This window comes from Mixophyes fleayi, chromosome 9 (genome assembly GCF_038048845.1).
Source record: "Mixophyes fleayi isolate aMixFle1 chromosome 9, aMixFle1.hap1, whole genome shotgun sequence".
NCBI classification, from domain to species: domain Eukaryota; kingdom Metazoa; phylum Chordata; class Amphibia; order Anura; family Limnodynastidae; genus Mixophyes; species Mixophyes fleayi.
Genome location: NC_134410.1, coordinates 18,275,837 through 18,298,175, shown reverse-complemented (window position 1 = coordinate 18,298,175; position 22,339 = coordinate 18,275,837). Strand labels below are relative to the sequence as shown.

The 22,339-nt window shown below is 39.2% G+C and overlaps 1 long non-coding RNA gene across 1 annotated transcript; it reads right to left on the bottom strand.

Moving 5' to 3' along the window:
- Positions 1–363: 363 nt before the first annotated feature.
- LOC142102108 (uncharacterized) lies at positions 364–8,312 on the bottom strand. Its single transcript, XR_012679207.1, has 4 exons — positions 8,234–8,312; positions 7,235–7,255; positions 2,668–2,756; positions 364–795 (listed from the first exon to the last, which is right to left on the bottom strand). It is a non-coding gene; the product is annotated as an uncharacterized LOC142102108 (long non-coding RNA).
- Positions 8,313–22,339: the final 14,027 nt, after the last annotated feature.

Here is a 22,339-nt window from a genome sequence, read left to right as displayed (position 1 = left end):
TACCATGTGCATTTATGTTTTAAAAGATGGCCAAAAGAGTTTTTTTTATCATTAACACTATTTTGCGTCACAAGCAGGGTCTTCTCTACACTTTGTTTATCTCGTTGGTCCCTGTTATGCTATATGTTGCATTTTTGTGTAGTAATATACTGATTACCAACTTATATGCAGTGAATTGCTGGGCTTGACTAATACTTCTGTTTGGACCACATGTCTGCTGTTATGATTAATTGTATCCATACTTTTATAATCATGCTTATTTGTATTCATGTATTTGTTATTTATATTTTATTTTGTATAGTTAGTGCGCTTAATTGTATTCATGTATTGTATGCTGACGGCACTGAGAAATTGCGACACCTGAACAATAATGATGTTATTTATATATGCATCGGAAGAAAAGCTTAATAAATACAGTCATGTCAATAAATTATCTGAAGACATTTCATATTGAAAATCAAACGGAAAGAGGGGAGTATTTGACTTGTATTCCATTCAGGTTAGGGTGTCTGGTGCACAGTAAATTAGAAATAATTATCTGTGAAGTATCAGATAGAAATTTACATAATAATAATAATAATAATAATAATATCAATAATAATAATAACAATAATAGAATGTTTTTGATGAAGCCCTGAATAGAAAAATGTGAAATATTCTTCATTGATTCCGAAATTTTATTTTCTTGTGTTGAAAGTCCAGAAGAAATGTATTGCTTCAAGATCACATAATGTTAAATATATTTTTTAAGAGTTTCTCATCCTCCTTTACTCATTGTCTACGACGGAAGGCAAGCTGGAAGAAAAACGGATCATAACATTAGATTAAATCAAAGAATACCCACATCCAGGTCACAGAACTATGGTAGCAGAGAAATGGATGCATCTAAGCATATAGACTCAGAAGAGAAAGAAAGAGTAGGAGATTGATATCAGGATCGTTAGATACTATATAGTGTGAGCATGTCATGTGATTTCAAAATTCAATACTAAATGTAAACCCTTAATAATGTAAGGATGTAGGAACGTTTAAATGATTGGATTTAATGATGCTGGAAGATAATAAAAGTGATATTTAGTGATCACAAGAATATCGTGATTGGGTCAATTCTTACTATTTTCCAACTGTGTCTTACCAGAAACCCAGCTTGCCATACATGCGGCAATATTACAGGTGAAGTTAGGTTTTTAGATTAATGTTGCTAGGTGTGTGGTCCAAAATGATGCTAGTAAATGTGGTTGGATGAAGACCATTACTAAACTGTGTGTAGTCATCTTCTGAATCACTGCTGTACTCAGTGATGCCTGAAATAATCTGATTGGTCAGCCTGAGCTCTGAAAGTCCAGATTTCAACATGTTTGGCAATCCATGTGTCTGAGCTAAGAGTCAGGACTGTACCATGAGCGGTCAGCTAAACTCCTCCAAGCCCTGACTCATTATATACAACTGGACTTGCAAGCAGCCAGCTATCACAGCTTTCTAACTATATTTAAACACACCCATAATGATGAAGAAAAACACAAAATTAACCTTCTTTTTTAGGACTCGCACAGGGTTAGAAATGTATTTTAAAAATATTTATATTTGTATTGTGTCTAAGAATGACTTCACAAGTGATAATGTTGTTTGCAAATTCGGCAAATTTAAAGCAAATTGGTACAAAATAACACAAGTAATGGGAACCACTGACTACCGAAGGTGACCAAGAAAGACAGAAAGCCATGCAGATTTTAATAGTTACAAACTGAAAATGAAGTTGGCCAATGACTGCAATTGTTATGTGTGTATAGTCATTGCCCAACTGAAATAATGTCTCTTGTCAAATTGGATTGGATCACTGAATGTCCTGATCTTAAAGTGTGTGCCCAGCGTAAGACATTATACTGTTGACCATGATTATTTTTAACACGTGTAAACAGTTAGGCTGGGTACACACTACACTGTTTTCAGCCAATTATCGTGCCAATCACACGACAATCGACTGTTCAACCGGATATTGATTTGGTGTGTACACTGAAACGATTACCAATGGTCGTTCCAAAGCTCATCGTATCGGTTCATTTGATTTTTTAAACCGGACTAAAAATCCCGTTCAATGATGGAACGATATCCTTCCAATTCTGCAGTGTGTACGCACTCACGAGCAGGATCTCCATAGGGTTTACAGAGTCATGATCTTTTCAGCAGATGGTTATGACAGATAAAGAGCACAGATCTGAGGGCAAATCTTTTAAAACATTTATAGTGTGTACACATGCATTGGTTTACTGAAAGGGACTTTTTGTTTTCAGTCGTTGGTAAAATCGTGACTGATATGGCATCACGAGAAATTTTCTGTAGCCTGTACCCAGCCTAACTATGTGAAAAAATAATTAGGAACAGACATCAAACTTGTGTACCGTTATCTAATAAGACTGGACTCGAAAATTGTATAAATGTTATGAATCAACACGTTTGATGAGCTTATGATGGCCCATTCTATCAATGAAAGGTCACTATATTTTTTAATATGCTGTCATATAGTGATGTTGCTTTATGTATTGAATTTTGACCCAGTGTAATATTGTAGAAGTTTTCCAACACATCATGCCAACTAATGTTAAATGGATTATTTTTATTATTTTGAAAACATAGGAAGGTGAATTGTCATCCTAAATTTAAACTTACTATTAGAGCGAAGGCCACTAACATCATGAAGAGCACTGCCCCCATCAATGCCAGAAGGACAATTCCCCATGTTGGAACATAATTTGAACCTTTTGGGAAAGACATATGAAATTGTTATATTTTGTCATTATAAGGTTTTCTATAAATGTATATTACCATTTATGAAAGGTATATCTACTTTGTTAGGGATGCACAGCAAATTTGGTTTCCAAAAGCTTATTTATTGATTCATGTATATAACATATTGATAATACTCCCAACCTTCATCCATATTTGAATGAAGAGTCTATTCTACCAACATTTCAACTTAAATAATGTTCAATAATCATCATCAGCTATTTATAGAGCACTACTAATTCCGCAGCGTTGTACACTCACATCAGTCCCTGCCTCCACTGGAGCTTACAGTCTAAATTCCCTAACACGCACACACACAGACTAGGGTCAATTTATTAGCAGCCAATTAACCTACTAGTATGTTTTTGGAATGTGGAAGTAAACTGGAGCACCAGGAGGAAAACCACGCAAACATGGGGAGAACATACAAACTCCACACAGATAAGGCCATGGTCGGGAATTGAACTAATGACCCCAGTGCTGCTAGGCAGAAGTGCTAACAACTAAGCCATCGTACTGCCCATAATAAGGGGAAGTGTCACTTTGACAGGTTATCAGTCTTGGCTATTGACAATTTGTAACTCCACTTTAAAAGGTAAATCCACTGGAATATGATAAATATTTTGGCTAGTTATTATGTTGGCCATTGCAACTTACTGAAATAATTCTTACTACTAGAAATAAGACTTCTACCTGAAATTGGCAATTGAAGACAAGTCTGTTGTTGCCATTTAACAGATATGTTCTGAAAATCTGACAGTACTTAGCAACATCTATAACCATGAAAAAAACAGAGGACTATGGTTAAGGATGTTGATAAGGAGTTTAAGATATTCACAACATGCCTGCCTAATGGCAAAAAGAGACATTTCTGAGTCTTCAAGTGCCAATTTCAGGCAGTTTTATTTCAAAGATAAGGAGCTATTCCAGTAAGTTGTGGTTCCCAGCATACATTTTTCCATTCATTATAATTTTGAGTTAAGTTAACCTTTATTCCGGAGTATTCAGACTGAGCACTAACAGTTGGTCTTCCAACCTTCATTAGTACATCATTAGTGATCATTTATCATGTATCCCCCTCCTTAATAAGAGATAACAATGCTAATTCATGATGAGTCTCTTTTCCATCAATAAGACTTGAAAAATAAATTCAGTTTTTTCCACTTTCATAAACACATCAATAGTGACCACAAATAATGTCCAGATATAGTTTGAACAACAAATGAACAAGTGAGATCTGATAAGAACATTTAGGGCCTGATTTAGAGGCAGACGCAATGTACACTGAAATCGTAAGTGTAAATTGCTTCCTGTAATTTGCACAGTATTCCAGGGGGCACGGATCTTTAGAATACTGTGCAAAGTGCACTGCCTTATGGGCCAGAATGCAAGTGTATCATGCACAGCGTTCCTTGTGTAAAAAATAAAAAATTGTGCTTTTCCCCCCAAAACAGGACAAGGGTTGGTTATGCCTGTTTGGGAGGGGATGCACAACTTTTTTTAAATGTAATTATTTTTTTTACTCAATTTTTTAAGACATTAAGGTCTGTTGCACCAGCTGATAGCATCTGCAAAATATACATCTCCTAGAGACCTATCTACGGTTGCCTTCAACTCAGAAAAGGATGTAAAGAGCATGAACACGCCTTTACATTGATAGGCTCGCCCACTACCGCCCGCGTTCCACCTCTCTAGTGCAGAAAGGAGCAACGGGGAGATTCCTATCAGTCATAATGCAAACTGAGACGGATCTTTGGCCAAAAGTGCTTTTTGCACTGATCAAAAGGACTTGAGTTCGTCTCTAAATCAGACCCTTAGTGTGCCTAGACATTCAGTCTGATTCTGACATTAACATTGGTGAAATACAGTTTTTTTTCCAGTTTTTCCTTCAATCACCATTTTTGAGGGGAGGAATGAACTAGAGATATCAAGGTGCGCAATGTTTCTATACCCATGTAGTAGGATTCTTCACAAAAAGGTTACATTTAGCCTAATTTCATTTTACACACAAAGGGCCTGATTCATTAAGTAAAGTAAAGAAAAACAAATTAGTAACTTTGTATCTTGGCAAAACCATGTTGCATTGGAGGGGGATGTAAATTTAAAATGTGGGGACAGATTTATAGTTGGGGTAGGGTATGTCCTAGATCGACTTTAAATTTCAGTGTAAAAATAAAGCTATCAAGTATTTGTGTGCTACATGGAAAGAAATTCAAAAAAGTATTTTACTTATGTGCACCCCTTGCATTGTAACATGGTTTACTCCAGAATTAATCCAAATCTTATTAAATCTTATTACAGGCTCTATCATCATACGGAAGGAGGGACAGACTCATCATCATCATTATCATCACCATTTATTTATATTGCGCCACTAGTTCCGCAGCGCTGTACAGAGAACTCATTCACATCAGTCCCTGCCCCATAGGAGCTTAAAGTCTAAATTCCCTAACACACACTTAGGGCTAGATTTACTAAGCTATGGGTTTGAAAAAGAGGGGATGTTGCCTATAGCAACCAATCAGATTTTAGCTGTCATTTAGTAGACAGCACTAAATAAATGAAAGCTAGAATCTGATTGATTGCTACAGGCAACATCCCCACTTTTTCAAACCCGCAGCTTAGTAAATATACCCCTTAGACTCTTAGCTTCTCTCAGGCTCTATAATCAGGTGTGAGGCATAGCCTTCAAAGATCTGATGTCTTCATTGAAATATCACCAGAGGTTTGGGGGTCTGCATCTCCAGAATATGGTTGGCATTTTGTATTGGCCTCTATGCACTTTTTTGTATTGTGGTCACAAAAACACTTTGTGTATTATACAGAAGCCAAAAGAATGTTCTTTGTATTGTATATCTGTTACTGGAATGCTATCTGTATTGTACTGTATATTGATTACTAGAATAGACATTCAATGCTGCTCAGGTGGAGCTGCACTGTATTTAATTATAGTTATTTGAAATAACTTTTTTTCATATACTATTCATGTGCTATTTCATATATATATATGTTCCATATCAGACAAAAGATGGACAGGATTTTGTTGCCACGCCCGTCTTTTCCTGCTGAACACTTTGCATGCCCTAAAAATCTACTTCATTTTCATTGTTCTAGGTCGACAATCCTGCCAGGGCCATCTTAACAACATAATGGGCCCCCGGGCAAAGCAGTGCACCGGGGCCCCTATATATATCTACTATATAAATGCCTAGTGGCGTGTGTGGGAAAAAAAAAACAAGCTGCAGCGCCACCTGCTGGGCAGAGTTATACACTGACCTATATATTTCTTGAAGGAGAAGTGACAGTTGGGAGTGGTTGGTGGTTGCCGGGGGTGACAGTGGGGATTTTTCAACACCTTAAGTAGCTTGATGAAGGATGTGGCGATGAAGATGAAGGATGAGGTGATGGAGAAAAATGATGAGGTGGTGACATGTGGACAAAACCACGTTAAAAAAGGGCGCTTGCGTCGGGAAGTAATGCTCTTCCCCTGAGGAGGCCTGGCCTAGCCCCAAATGCATAACAAGAACCTTTTTAACACCTTAAGTAGCTTGATTTGACTAGAATGCATGAGTATCATCCACGGGTTAACTTGTATATATATATATATATATATATATATATATATATATATATATATATATATATATATATAGATGTATAGAGATACAGATATAGAGAGATGTACTTGCTCAGTGACCCTTGAAGGTTTTTTTGCAGGTTTTTTCTTTTGCAGGATTATTTATTCTAATTAAGAGCCCTGCCTATGGGGACCCCTTGCCCGTGGGACCCCCGGGCACCTGCCCATCGTGCGCAATGGAAAAGATGGCCCTGAATCCTGCTGTTTAACCCTGAATGGAGCAGGGGTTTCTGAATGCGTGTTTGTGTTTGTGTGTGTGGGGGAAGGGGGCAGGGCCATCTTAACAATATTATGGGCCCCCGGGCAAAGCAGTGCACTTGGGCCCCTACCTACACAACCACTCACAAGAATAAAAATGTAAATTATCAATAAAATTAAGTTTATATTTATTGATACCTGCAACAAAAATCAGTGTTTATACATTAAAAAACATGCTGTACAGCTGTGCCTTGATATATGGGTGAATAGATTTTTTTTCATTTGGGCCCTGCCTATGGGGCCCTTATGCTCGTGGGGCCCCCGGGCAACTGCCCAGAGTGCCCACGGGGAAAGACGACCCTGGAAGGAGGGGTTGGCCAATTAAAGGACCCCACTGAGTAAACCTGTAGAGGGAGGAACTCACTTATAGCGAACTTTAACTGTTTTAACATAATAACACTGCAAGAGGAAGCAGAGAGCTGATGCTTCTGTTCTAAATTACTGTGTTCTGGCGGAGTCAGACTCTTATGTAGCCCTTATTGGGGTGACTTGTTAAACTCAGTTCATTTGTCCGTTATATGTTTTTCATTATTTTTGTTTTTTTATATACTTTACCTTGTGTTTCACAAAGTGACCCTGTATGATAGAAAAAGAAAAAATATTACATTTAATAAACAGTAGACATGAAACTACACTCAAAGAAAGAATTTTAAGGATAGTTTAAAAAGCTAACAAACTCTGATAAGTGTCTAACATACAAAACCATTATTTTGTGATAATATGTTTAGAATAAGAATATAAGGAGACTGTAATAACAGGGTGATAAGTTGTCCATATCTACCTAACCAGTAAAATAGAAAAGGATGCAGAGGGTGACATTTAAAATGAATTCCAATCACTAATTAAGCAAATTCAAAGATATAAAACTGTGGCTACACCCTCCTTAATTTGGAAATGAATCAGATTGTCCTGTACCCGGAATTAGCCCAATTACAGTGCCAAGATCTGAGAATGCATCATTACTGATATTGTCCAAAGCTGAGACCTAGATTTTCTTCTGCAATCCATGAATACCTTTTAGCTTTACATTGCTATGGAATTCAAGCCTCGCCCTTGGCACAGGTTGAGACAAAGCTCTAAATAATTACTTGTGTTAAAGTACATACAACCATTTATTGCGTATATATCTCTGTTACATATATCGCTAAATAAACAATTTTACAGCATAAGAAGAGTTCTTGCTAATATATTATTGTTATACGTTAGTTATGACATGATCTATTATGCAGAATAACAATACAGAAGAACCTTATTATGCCACATTTATACTATCTTACATTTATATTACTTTACATCTTTTTATGTTATTTTTGTGGTGTACCATTTAATGTGGCTTGGATTCTATTTCTCTGGGAGGTAAAACTTTAGCAAATATAATATAAAATGTGTAAATATGCTCATTGCATTCAAATCACCCAAGTAGGTTTATTTATCAGGAGATTACAATATATGAAACATGAGTATTTTTATACTTAAAAACTGTGACTGTACTAAGACACCCAGTAGACATGTATGTCCCTTATAAATCACCGATATTGTGCATAAGACACTCACCGTTAATCTGAAGAAAGGCAATCAGCAGAATCAGAAGATTGGACATGTTGGATGATTTGTTTTCACTGTTTTATTTTCTCTGACAAACATATATATATGAGCTGTGCGAGACACACCCACTTTATTATAAACGGGAGTTAGTTTGAGCTGTGCCCTGCATTAACCCAATAATACAGAGAGGGCAACCCGACAATCTATTTAAACGGTACAGTCATCTATAACATTACTTTAGGGCTGAGATGTGGAGGCAGCATTACATTCTAGCAATAACTTTTTAACATCTTGCATTGAAATTCAAATTCCTTCAGTTAATAGTTATTTGGATTAGAGTTTTGGATTGCTTAAAACAGAGTCAGCATTTTACTTTTTAGGTTGCAGATAAAATCATAATATAAAAATAAATCCTATGCTTGCATGGCACTCATTAAACCATGAATCATTGTCAGTGGCCCAGCATTGTACCAGTGGTAATCGTTTTTACTATCCTTTGTATTTGCATTGAATTGATGGATCCCCATGGTTACCGTCACTGATGGATGACAAAAGTACAGCGTGCCATCAGTAATCAAGTGGTGACAGACATATAATTTATGTGCTTAATAGACATCATGGGATCCTTATTTAAAGTTAGATTATATGAAACAGATGGACAAAGTTTACTATTTTGATGAACTTTAACATTAGGAAATAGAAGGAATTTGTTAATGGTTCCCAAAACAACCAAATTAACAAGACGCTTTTATTTGATGTATTTTGTTTCATTTTATATATCATTTTCTGATTTTACCCTTTAATAGGAGGACTGAAGGAATATTATATAATTGAGTTTATTTATATTTTACATTTGGATATGTAATTGTTTTTTTTACCAATTTAAAAAGATGGTAGTGTCCCCTACCTTGGAAAATATCCTATTAAGAATCAAAGCACATTGAAAACTATATTGGTGATACAGGTAAACTTACCTTCATATGTTTCTGGTAACAAGCTAAAGTTCCCGGGACAGGACAGGACAAGTAATTTTCTATCTATATGCGACTGCCCAGAACACATCTAGTATTAAAACATCGAGCACCCTTACGGGATATATATGTTTTTATACATATACATATCTATTTTAATAAATATCCATTTGAAGTGTTATGGTAATGCCCTCAGATTGCGTTTCCTTTCTTCTTCTTTATTTCATGAAATTTGTTTGGTATATGGAGACAGGAGTGGAAAGAAAAAAATGAGCTGGAATTAGAATTATAAAGGATAATGGTCCAATACAAGGCAATTTCTACATATGATTAATATAAAGCATGCACACGAAGTGGGTGTAAGAAAAATCTGCTGATATCCAACCCCCTAAGAATCTGGTGTATGTATACTTTTGGAAAAGGAAAATAGTTGGATTATGTGGTGTTGGAATCTACTCTTATTTTATGACCTTCCTCACTATAGGAATGTAATATTCTTTTTATGTGGGGTCCCTATTTCAGTTGAACGTCCATGAAAATACTAATCAGCTCACAGATGAACAGCTAGACGCAGAGTCAATTGTAAAAAAATCCGCGCGAGATGCCCCGGAACGGCCACCGGACCCCCTGCATGGATTTTTTTTTTTTACAGAATTCTCCCTCATTTTTGCTCGCACCCGTAGATGTACAAGCAAAAATGAGTGTTACATTTTTCCATAGTAACAGAGAAATGTGTGCCCACGATGTTCTGAGGAACATCGCGGCCAATTGAATCTGCCCCTAGAATTCTCATGGAACATCAACTCCTAGAATAAAGGTGGACATTCTCAGACATTTTATAAACCCAAGATATATGATTATTGTGTGCAAATAGGTTGTAGCGCCTTTTACTTGCCTATTTATCTTTAGAATGTTCATGTTCTGAGTGGTTTTGGTGCTCAGTTTGTGTGATAAGGCTGCTTTTTCTGAATTTTGGAGTACTCTAGTTTTTTTCTTTTTATTCTGCTTGATATTATTGGACATTACTTCTACTGGTGGCATATTACTGGTCATTACTGTTGCTACTGATATACCACTGGTCAGTATTGCTACTGCTAGCATACTATTGGAAATTGCTACTACTGATGGTATGTTAATGGTCATTCCTTTTATTGTGCTGGCATATTATTAAGAAAAACTACAAAAAAAGGAACAGGAACAGTTGGCATCCAACTCTGACCCCACTTCTGACCCCATATCACACACGTTTTTAATGCGCATGTTCACATATCATCATCGTTGGGGGTGTGGTTGCCCACTGTGCAGAAAACAAGTGAATCCCACAGGTATTGTCAAGGTATTGTAGCACACACATGACTGCACAGAATGCTGGGATATAAAAGCAGAAGCCCAGGTCTTGGCTCCCTCTTTCCCTCATCCCAGGACAACAAGCAAGACCTCTCTCCATCTAACCACCAGTATAACCACTAACACCAAAGATGGTTATCTCCATATGCTCGATAACAATGAGCACACACAATAAGATTACTAGGAAAGGAATACCAGACACTACAAGCTAGGAAGAGATGAAAAGCAAACTAAGAAGAGAACACAACTTAACACTAAGAGAGGAAAAGAGCAATGCACCTACACTGAAAGTGAGGTTAACATTATTATTATTATTATCATTTATTTGTTGGGCGCCACAAGGTTTCCGCAGCGCCGTACATAGTACAAACAGTAGACCGTACAGGGTTAAACAGTACAGAACGATAAACACGAAGTACCAATGCTTCAGTAACTCCGGTACAGCCATAAGGAGTAAGGACAGAGCAGAAGAACAGGTATGGAGACACGGGGGAAGAGGGGCCCTGCTCATAAGAGCTTACATCCTAAGGGAGGGTGGACAAATCAGACACGAGAGGGTCATCACTGACCCTCACTGATAAAGACCAGCACACATATAAAACAGACACACAAGTCATAATCAATGGTGATTTAAGATGATCTTGGGTGCTGGGCTGGTTGTGTGAACCATGTGTCTGTTATTGCCAGAAGGTTAAGGTTGTTGGAGAGGGTCAGTGTCACAAATCGGGATCTTAGCCGCACTTACCTCATCCGCCGCTGTCATATCACGGCTACCTGGGTCCCTTCTGGTCGTCTGCAGCATCCCGTCCTCCACACCTCCGTTTGTAAACAAACACATACTGTTTGTTCTGCTGCATGGTCGCGGCCATCTTGGATGCAGTCAGGTGATCATTCTAGACCAATCAGATTCAGTAGCTGTGATCTCATGCACTGATCATCCAATAGTTATTTGGGACACCCTATTTAAACCTGCTGCTGTGACCTGTTCATTGCCAGAACAACACACTTCTCTCCAGAGGATAGTTCTTGGCTCCAGGTTCCAGTGTTCCTGTCTGCATCACAAAGTGCAGTGTTCCTGTCTGCATCACAAAGTGCAGTGTTCCTGTCTGCATCACAAAGTGCCAGGAATGTCTGCATTACAAAGTGCACTGTTCCTGTCAGCATTTCCAGACTTCTCATTCCCCTGCTATATTCTACATTCAGCAAGAACATGAGCAGGAAGATCATCCAGGCTGCTAGTTTCTGTTTCAGTCCTGCTCCAGCTAGGCCCAAGGGTCCCGAATCGAATCAAGAAATTCAGACGACCGTGACAGCCAGGTAGAGGATGGAGGTAAGTTTATTTCAAACAGGGCATGTATTCCATGGGGCACATTTAAAGGATCTTGAAAGTGATGGGAGACAGGTGACATCTTAGATTTCTGTAGTGTGCAGAAATAGAATGAAGTGTGTGGGAAGGGAATGTGCGTGTGGGGTTGAGATTTGGTGATACTGTATATCACCCTCTGCTAGAAGCAGAACGAATAAGAAGTAGAGTAGATTATTGAAAGAATTAAGACTTTTTTTTGTGCCAACAGGTTGAGGATAGTTCAATTAGAGAATGAAGAGAGTAAAGTTTATAAATGTTGAACAGACAGAAGTGGAGAAGTGATGGACCAATATGGTAAAGAAACGTGGCAGCACTGAGAGCCGTGAGCAGAAATACCCGTTAAAATTACAATACTAAGTGTAATAGTCCGCGGGCTGTGGACCTCTCACGAGTAACGCGATCAATTGAATCCCCCCTTAGGAGTGCTCTCTCTATTTGTTTCTTTATCTTTAGAATTCTCACTTTCAGGTCGGAGTGATTGAGTCGGATTAGCTGCCAACAGACTTGTGGATGCAATATTTTGGAGCGCTTATAACAGAGCTTTTGCTACTATAATATGTGTGAATATACATACATATATATATATATATATATATATATATATATTCTCTAGTAACATTTCATATATATATATATATATATATATATATATATATATATATATATATATATGTATATATATATATATATATATATATACATTAGAGATGTTACTGGTATGTGTATCTCTCCTACTAGCAGATTGTGGCAAGTTGTTTAGGAATTGATAGATACAGTTCTTCTTCACTTGCTCTGACCTTTGCAACAAAGGCTACGTTTGCACAATAACTGTAACTGTTGTATTAAGGCCAGGTTAAGAGCTGTGTGCATTGCATTCAAGTGTGTCATTTTTGTGTTTGAGTTAAGATCAAGTCAGATTGGATCAAGGAAGGTTAACTAAAGGGCACAAGCATCGCTTTAATGTAAATTTTTCTTTACGCTATCAGTGTTTTCCCTTTACAGGCATTCCTATTAGTCTACTGTGTGAATGCATGTTTTGATACATAAGTAATACATACTTACTTTAAACTAATACCCTTAATATGCTGATTATTCTAATACTAGTTTTAGTTATTTCAGTAGGCACAATATTTGACAATAATACTTGTATTCTTTGTGATATTGCTTATAACCTGTAAGTATGTCCATTTGGTCAAATTAAGTCCGGTTTCTCTGCCTAACCGTCCCTAAGGCAACGGCCAGACGCCGAGTTTTCTGATTAGCCCGCCCCGGCAACACAGGGCAGCCGGGCGCGTGCGCTGGAGCCTCTATAGCCTGCGTCTAATTAATCAGTACCTCATTAATTATCAAGTGCCTGGGGATGATTACAGGGCAAAGCCCTGATTGGCTACCATTAGTATTTAAGGCATGGAGGGCTTAGCACTCCTTGCTGGTTATAGGGTGGATTTTGTCTGTTGCTGACCCACTCCTGTCCTGTTCCTGCTTTGTCCCAGTTTTCCTGTGGATGCTCTGCCCGTTTACTATTGTACCTCTCGCTGTGACCTTATTGCCTTGTTCTTGGATTCTGCTGTCATGCTGGTGACCTTGACCCTTTGGCGTGTTATTTGACCATTCTACTTGCTTGTGACCCCTGACCTCGGCTTTCGTCTGACCATCTGTTACCATCTAGTCAGTCTCTTCTGACCTGCCGCTGCGGTGTTGTTAACAAACTTGCACTACACTAGGAGTTAAGTCCTGGAGGCATCCGAGTACCTGCGAGCGCATAAAGCTCTACGGGAAAGGCGGCTGCTATAGGTGAAGACCTCTGTCATCTGTTCTGCAAGTTCGTTATCAGACCGTCAGCCTATCAGGTAGGGGATTTAATTGGTAGGAAGACATCCTCCTCTGGGACTGGTTTCTTGATGCTCAGGTTCAGCATATTGATGGAGAAACTCAATGAGGAAGGTGAAACTATGCTATGGGAAGAGATAGCTAGATGGCTGGAGAAGATTGTGGTTAAAGTCTAAGACAGGAACTGTGGACAAGACAGTGTAGTCAGTAAGCAGGGCTTTGTTAGAGGAATTATGGGAGTCTTTGTGGGTGTGTATAGAAGAGAAAATTAAGATGTAAGTGTTACGTTGGGAATGTGGCACTTGGTTATGATGTCACAACCAAGCACCACATTTCCAGTCCCAGGATGAGAGGATGCTGCCCCCACATCTTGATTTCTAAAGTAAGCAGCGGGGATTGGCTAATTTGATTGGAGGGGAGACGACGCTGCCTAGGGCACACCCAGATCTTCACTGACCCTGGTTATAAATCACCAACTATATTATAGTGTAAAGAAAGTCATTTATTAATGCAAATGGGGGAAGCAGTGAAGAATAATGGGGCACTAATTATAGGTATTTTAACTACCAAGATATAAATTCAAACATTGAATGTAGTAGAAGTGTTAAGTCATTTTTTAAGTAATATTAAAATCCAAACACCTTCATTCCAAACCGCCCGGAAGACATGCCACTCCTTCTCCCACTAAGAGGCCAGGTGGTTATATTTATAAATGTAAGTGTGACGGGATTGGCTTACTCTGTTTCCCTAATGCACTACATGTTACGAGAGTTTTTCTGGGTTATCAGCTACAAGAAGCCAGACTGCATCTAATGCTGCTTCTTGATCAAACCAGCTATTCACTGATTGTGAGCATCAACTGCACATCAATGTGGTATCAGTTACAGAAGGATATTTCTGCCACCTACGGACTCCTTCACTGGCCCACGCTTTTTGGATAATGTATATGTGCTTAGCAGGTTACTATGACTGAATCTCTCTTGACCGTTTACTTGGAATCAGGGCTGATGGTAGCTGGCAGAGTGTACACAAGAAGCTGGATAAGTAGTGTCTATTTTTAACTTATACATTTTACACATTAAACAGTTAGGGGGGGAATTTATCAGGTTTGAACTCGTTGCATATCTTCACAAATCGCCTGTTCTTTTGGCCTCCAATCTACCAAATTTATGATCCAGCCATTTGGAGGCTTTAAACTGAAATCACCATCGATGAGTAATATGTAAGTTCAAACCAGCACAAACACTCCAAATCACCAGTGACTTCAAGTAAATGCAGTTTTAAAAACATGGAGGATTCTCATTGGCTGATTTAAAAATACAGAAATCATGTGATTTCTACCTCATGTGCACTATATAAGCCTGCCTATTGCCTATGGTTAGTTGATAGGGGATTCTGGAGTTAGTGCTTGGAGCTAGGAGGGGGAGGAGACTGGTATATTGTATTTCAACTGTGACTTGGTTATTTTGTGCTTTAGCTTAGTCTAGTTCATTTTTGTTCAAGTTATTTGTCCTTGCCATTTTTACTTTCATTGTTCGGTGTCTTATTTGTGTGCGAGTGTTGTGTGCTTGTTAGTGTTTGTATTATTTTAAATCTTTCAGTGGTTAGTGTTCTGTATATTTTTTGTGTTTTAGTTTGGAGGATGACTATTGGGATGAGTGGAACTGAGGAACTTAGGGAGAGTGAGGAGAGGTTGAGGTTGGAGAATCCTAGCAGGTAGAGGAAATGTGTGGAGAGGGAGAGATGAGGAAGTAGGGAGTCAGAACACTGTCCCCTCAGTTCAGAAAAAGTTTGGGTACAATGTCAGGTTCAACTTTGATAAGAATTGTGCAATTATAACTAGCATTGTGCTCGTATACTGATCACCATAATATTAACACCACCTGCCTAATATTGTGTAGGTCGCCCATTTGCCACCAAAACAGCTCTGACCCATCACGGCATGGACTCCACAAGACTTCTGAAGGTGTCCTGTGGTATCTGGACCAATACATTAGCAACAGATCCTTTAAGTCGCGTAAGTTGCAAGGTGGGGCCTCCATGGCTCAGACTTGTTTTTCCAGCGCATCCCACAGATGCTCGATCGGATTGAGATCTTGAAAATTTGGAGTACAAGCCAAGACCTTTAATTCTTTGTCATGTTCCTCAAACCATTTCTAAACAATTTTTGCAGTGTGGCATTATCCTGCTGAAAGATGCCACTGCCATTAGGTAATACCATTGCCATGAAAGGATGTCCTTGGTCTGCATCAATGTTTAGGTAGGTGGTACATGTCAAAGTAACATCCACATGAATGCAAGGGCCTAAGGTTTCCCTACAGAACATTGACCAGAGCATCACACAGCCTACGCCGGCTTGAATTCTACCATAGTGCATAGAGAGAGAGACTAGGGTCAATTTGATAGCAGGCAATTAACCTACCAGTATGTTTTTAGAGTGTGGGAGGAAACCTTAAGCACCCGGAGGAAACTCACGCAAAGACGGGGAGAACATACAAACTCCACACAGATAAGGCCATGGTTGGGAATCGAACTCATGACCCCAGTGCTGTGTGGCAGAAGTGCTAACCACTAAGCCACTGTGCTGCCCATTTTTCCTGCTTCCAACACATCAACTTTAAGAACTGATTGTTCACTTGCTGCCTAATATATCCGCCCCCTTGACAGGTGCCATTGTATATAAAGTTAAAGAAATAAAATAGGCTTTAACATGGAGCACTGAAAATCTCTAAACATCAACTTTCAGACTGATGACTGTGAATCCCAACAGTTTTATTAAAAAGTAACTTTTATTAATAAACTTTAAAATTTCAATGTTTAAAAACAGTGAAATAACAAGGTGAAATAGTGAATTAAAGTTATAATAATATCTGCTGGGTATGCCTTACAATCCCTCTATTTACATAATTTCTATTGAATTAATTAAGTGAACTTGACTATTATCTCACTTGATTTATTTAGAGCTGCTGTCTAGACCTTATTTCTCCCAATTCACATTGTTATAGGAGTATGAAATAAATATTGTCTGAAAATTATCTGTGAGACTCAATATGTAAGTAACAGTCAGCCTCCAATACTAGGTCAGAATATTCCACCTCTTTCTATAATTCCTGGTCAGTTGGTCAATAGGCTAATATCACTTGATTGCTTCTAGCTAATGTATAGATATGATTTCACTCACCTCTTACTGTTACAGCAGTAACGTGTATTGTCTGAAAATTGACACACTTTTGTTGTGACACTAAATTGTAACCAGTTGAAACAACCCTTAATTCTGGATCAATGGGTCCAAGTCATTAAGGAGAGCAAAACAAAAAAAGGAGTAACTTTGTTCCTTGGCAAACCCATGTTGCATTGGTGAGGGAGGTAAATTTAAAATGTGGGGACAGATTTATATTTGGGGTAGATCATGTCCTAGATCAGGGGTTGGCAACCTTTTTCTATCTGAGTGCCGGCTAAAATCTAGTCAAGCCCAGGTGTGACAGTTGGTTATATATATATATATATATATATATATATATACAGGGCTGCCTAGAAAAATTCAGGGCCCTGGTACAGCAACTTAATGGGCCCCCCTTATATTTGAGCATGGTAAAAAAGTGTTGCTCCGCCGCACATTGTGAGTGGTCGTACAAGTGGGGGCGTGGCAGTGCATCATTGGGGGCATGTCTAGCAGGTGAAAAGCACTAGGCCACCCTCTTGCAGAAAAATACTTTACTCACACATGCCCATTCTGCTCAGCAGCTTTGCTCACATATGTCACCTCTGACCACATGCTTTAATCACACTTGTCCCCTCTCTGCCCAGAACCTTTAGTCACACATGTCCCTCTCCATCAGCTTTAGTCACACATGCCACCTCTCCAGCATGCCTTCTTCTTACCTTATTCTCCACTGCACAGCACACAGGATGGGAAGATATCCAGCAGCCCGCCCGCACCATGTGACCGCTGCAGTCACATGACCTGGCGTCTGAAGGTACCTGAATTGAAGGGGATTTAGCCACTACCGATCCCCCCTGCACTCTCGGATGCGCAGGCGTGAGCGACACCCACAAGCAAAAAATAAAGTACTTTTAAAATACTTTTTTTTTTAAAAGATAGGTCTCCAGTGGGGCCCCGGGCCCCACAGTAACGGGACCAGCAAAATATCATTATGCCAAACAGTAGTGCCCCAGTTCACATCATGCCTCATAATTGCGCACCCAATTTATCTTATGCCTCATAGTTGTGCCCACAATTCAAACTATGCCACATAGCTGTGCCCCCAATTCATATCATGACACATAGCTGTGCCCCCAATTCATACTATGCCACTGTTGCCCCCATAAATTCATACTATGCCACTGTTGCCCCCATAAATTCATAGTATGCTACAGTTGCCCCCATAAATTCATAGTATGCTACAGTTGCCTCCAGAAATTCATAGTATGCCACTGTTGCCCCCAGAAATTCATATCATGCCACATAGTTGTGCCCCCAATTCAAACTATGCCACGTAGCTGTGCCCCCAATTCATATCATGACACATAGCTGTGCCCCCAATTCATACTATGCCACTGTTGCCCCCAGAAATTCATAGTATGCTACAGTTGCCCCCATAAATTCATACTATGCCACTGTTGCCCCCATAAATTCATAGTATGCCACTGTTGCCCCCATAAATTCATACTATGCCACTGTTGCCCCCATAAATTCATAGTATGCCACTGTTGCCCCCATAAATTCATAGTCTGCCACTGTTGCCCCCAGAATTTCATAGTATGCCACAGTTGCCCCCAAAAATTCATAGTATGCCACTGCTGCCCCCAGAAAATTGTATACCTAGTATATGTGCCCCTGAATTTGCTGCTCTTACTTACCTTTGGAGACCCGTCTTCCTCTAGAAACCCGGGAGCTGCTTCAATAAAACAGCCGGTGATGGCCAAAGCGGGGCTTCTGGGCATGCGCAGAAGCTTCATTTCGGCCATCACCAGCTGTTTTATTGAAGCAGCTTCAGTGCCGGCATGCCAGACAAAAGTGGTCAGCGTGCCACGTATGGCACGCGTGCCAGGACCCCGGGTTGCCGACCCCATCCTAGATTATCTTATAAGTTTCAGTGTAAAAATAAAGCTATCAATTATTTGTGTGCTACATGAGAAAACAGACAGTGTTTTCCTTACATGCAAAATAATAAACTAATTTGCACCTCTTGCATTGTAACATGGTTTGTAAAGGATCAAATGTACTCCTTTTTTTGCCTTGCTCTCCTTAATAACTCAGGCCCAATATCCTTAAAGTTACAATCACTGCATCCAATATACAATAGGACTCAATACAAAGAGAGTTGATAACTGTCTTGCAGAGGTATAATATTTAAAATGAATTGCTCGCTACCTATAGTTGCTCCACTAGTATTGTGGGCTAATTGTGGGCTAAATACCTTGTCACATTAAGAAAGTGACAAGGTATTTAAAAGTATCTTGCGTAAACCTTAGTTAAGTTGTTATGTCTTAGGAATGAGTAAATTTATTATGGATCAGGCATACACTATTCTTTTTATTGTTTGATGTCTAATGCTTACATAGCATATTTTAACAACATGTCAGCGATCATTCCAATTAGTCTCTGCTGTCTGCATATTTTGACAGCTTGAACACGATTGTTCAGACTAGTCTCTACTATTTACATATTTTGACAGCATGAGCGTGATCCTTAAAACTAGTCACTATTGTCTGGATATTCTGACAGCAAGATTGTGATCATTCAAACAAATCATTGCTGTCTATGTGTTTTGACAGCATGACAGTAATCGTTCAAACTCATCTCTGATGTCATATTTTGTGTAAGATATCCAGAATTATAAGGTATGAAAAATTCAGAGTGGATCCATATTCATAATTGCATTCAGCTAACCATCAATAGTTTAGCCTATCATCTGCTAGATAGCAGAATTCATACTGTTTGATTATATGTTGTAGGTATGAGTCAGATTTAAAGTATTTATTTTGTGTGTATTAATTAGTTGTTCAATTTGTGTGTGTAACAAGATAATCAATGTTATTTACTTCACTTGTCAGTGGTTTTAATATTGTGGTTGATCGGCGTATATTTTTCAGACTTCAGAACAACCAAGCCGCCAAAACATCTGTGGTCCAAAAAAAACAAATGTGGGCAGATTTGTGTGTGACTGTAAATCCTGTTGGCTCAGTAAGGAACTATGTGGAAAATTGCAGGAAGAGCTTTCCCCATACAAAAAATAAACTTAAAGAGTAGATAGGGAGGAGAGAAAAGCACAAACAGGAGGGGGTCCATGTCTGATTATAGAGTATGCTTCATATGAGTAAGAGTTGAAGTCATGCCTCCAAAATGTATATGTCACAGTTGCATCCATGAATGAGAATTGTAAATTCCTTGGCACTGATGGATATTCGAATGGTTGAGTTGATATCTGTCATCTACAATTTTACGGGTGACGTACGAGAGACAACCTCACAAATTTGTGCAGCTTTTCAACAGCTACCAGGATTCTGGTAACACAGGTTTAGGCCACAAACCAGTGCCACTGTACAGGACCCCCTTCTAAATTTTGGGGGGGAAAAAAAGGTGAGTTGTAGTAAGAAGGGGGTATACATACATTGACACACTGAGTGGCTTTTTCCAATAATAGCTTACTTTCAAAGTAGTTCTGTATGAGCCTATCTCTGACCTTCCTCTCCCCCTCTGTATTTTCCACATAAGAAGATCTTAATTGGACCCCTGTTTTCTCACTGTATGCTGCAATAGTGTCTGGCTATGGCCTGTCTTGATGTAATGCAATAATGTTGCAGCATACAGCAACTATTCACAATATCTGCCACCTTTCAGGGGCAGAGAGGAGCACCCCACTAGATGTTGTCAAGGCATCTGAACCTGAAAGTCCAAAGGGATGTTCTATCACACCCCGAGTGATTATGTGCGGCTCATTATATTAGTGACGAGAAGTCAGTGGATTGTACAGAGGTGTCATTAACCAGGAGTGACACCCATATCCTAAATCACCTGAAATTACACATAGCAAACATAACACCATCAGTCAGCCTATATTGCATTCAGCATGAAGCATATGGTGAAGTAAAAAGCCAAAAACATAGTAGCGATCCCTCCGGCATTTCCCATCTGTTAAACATCTGGAAGAGGGCCAACTGGCACAGGATATAGGCATCATGGCATGACAAAACTTATCATTTTCAAGTTTGCATCACAGACCACCTGCACATTGAGGGAGTGGTAATGAGGTCTGTTGACAAACCTCTGCCCTCAAGTGAGGTGCTCTCAGCTCAATATGTGTACTATCAATGGCTCCCAGGACATTATTCCTGAGACCCTATAAAAGGTTATTTTAAGTTCATGGCTCTCTGACTCCTGGTGGAGGAAGCAGATATATGTGCACCACCATTTTTTAAGGGCACTTAACACTTGGCTTAAGTGTGTGGAAAATGTTGGTTGTGTAATCTGTAACACTTTTGAGCTCACCGATTGTATAGTGTCGGTGGCCATAAAGTGTAGAGCACACCATTATTTTTGCAGCCCAGACACTTTATAGGTGCTTGATGCTACAGGCATGTCATGTCTCACCCTCTCATAAAGCTGCAGGAGGTTTTTAGGGTTCAGGCAAAACATCTCCACAACCTCCTGCTCTGTGAGGAATTTCAGGGCCAATCGATCTGTAAAGCACACTTGAAAGTGCGGTACCTGCACAGACCCTGGATCTGGTGCCCTCCTTCATTTCTCCTCCTCCTCAGGTGCAGGTTCTCACTTTTTTTTTTAACTTTTTTATTATACTTACCTTGCGGTCAGCTGATGATCCGGCTCCCTCCCTGGTCTCCTCCTCCGTGATGCGCTCCGCAATGGATGTCGGGTGGGCGTGATGATGTCATGCCCGACATGCACTGCGAGCGCCGCATGGAAGAGGAGACCAGGGAGGGAGCCGGATCACCAGCTGACTGCAAGGTAAGTATTTTCTGTTTTTTTTTTTTGCAGGATTGTTTGCTACAGTGCTGCCTCGGACGGGCCCCATAGCCCGCAGGGCCCCCAGGCACCTGGCCATTGTGCCCAATGGAAGAGACGGCCCTGTACATAGGCAGTAGTAATAGTTGTGCAATTTACACTTTATGTGGCATACAATTGGGGAAACATGAAGTGAAAAAGAATTTAGGTATACTTATATATAGCAACCTAAATTCAGTATAAGAGGGACAACTAAGGCTAATAACATTTTGTGAACCATAAAAAAGGGGATGGATGCGTGGGATAGAAACAAAATTTTACAGCTAAATTAATCACTTGTTAGACCATACATCTAATATGAGGAAATGTTTATCACCCATCTACAAGAAACACATAGCAGAATATGAGAGGGTTCAAAAGTGAGTATCCATAATCTTGAAAGGAATTGATTATTTACATTACATGAATTTCGAAAAAGGAGATGCATTTATTATAATAAATGATATCTTCACTATAATTATTTTAAAGCATTATAGGTGTGAGATATGTATGGGTCAGAATGTTTTTCCTTGGTGATGATATGTCTCAACAAGGGCTTGTTTTGTTATTTTCTGGACCAACAGAGCTTGTCCATA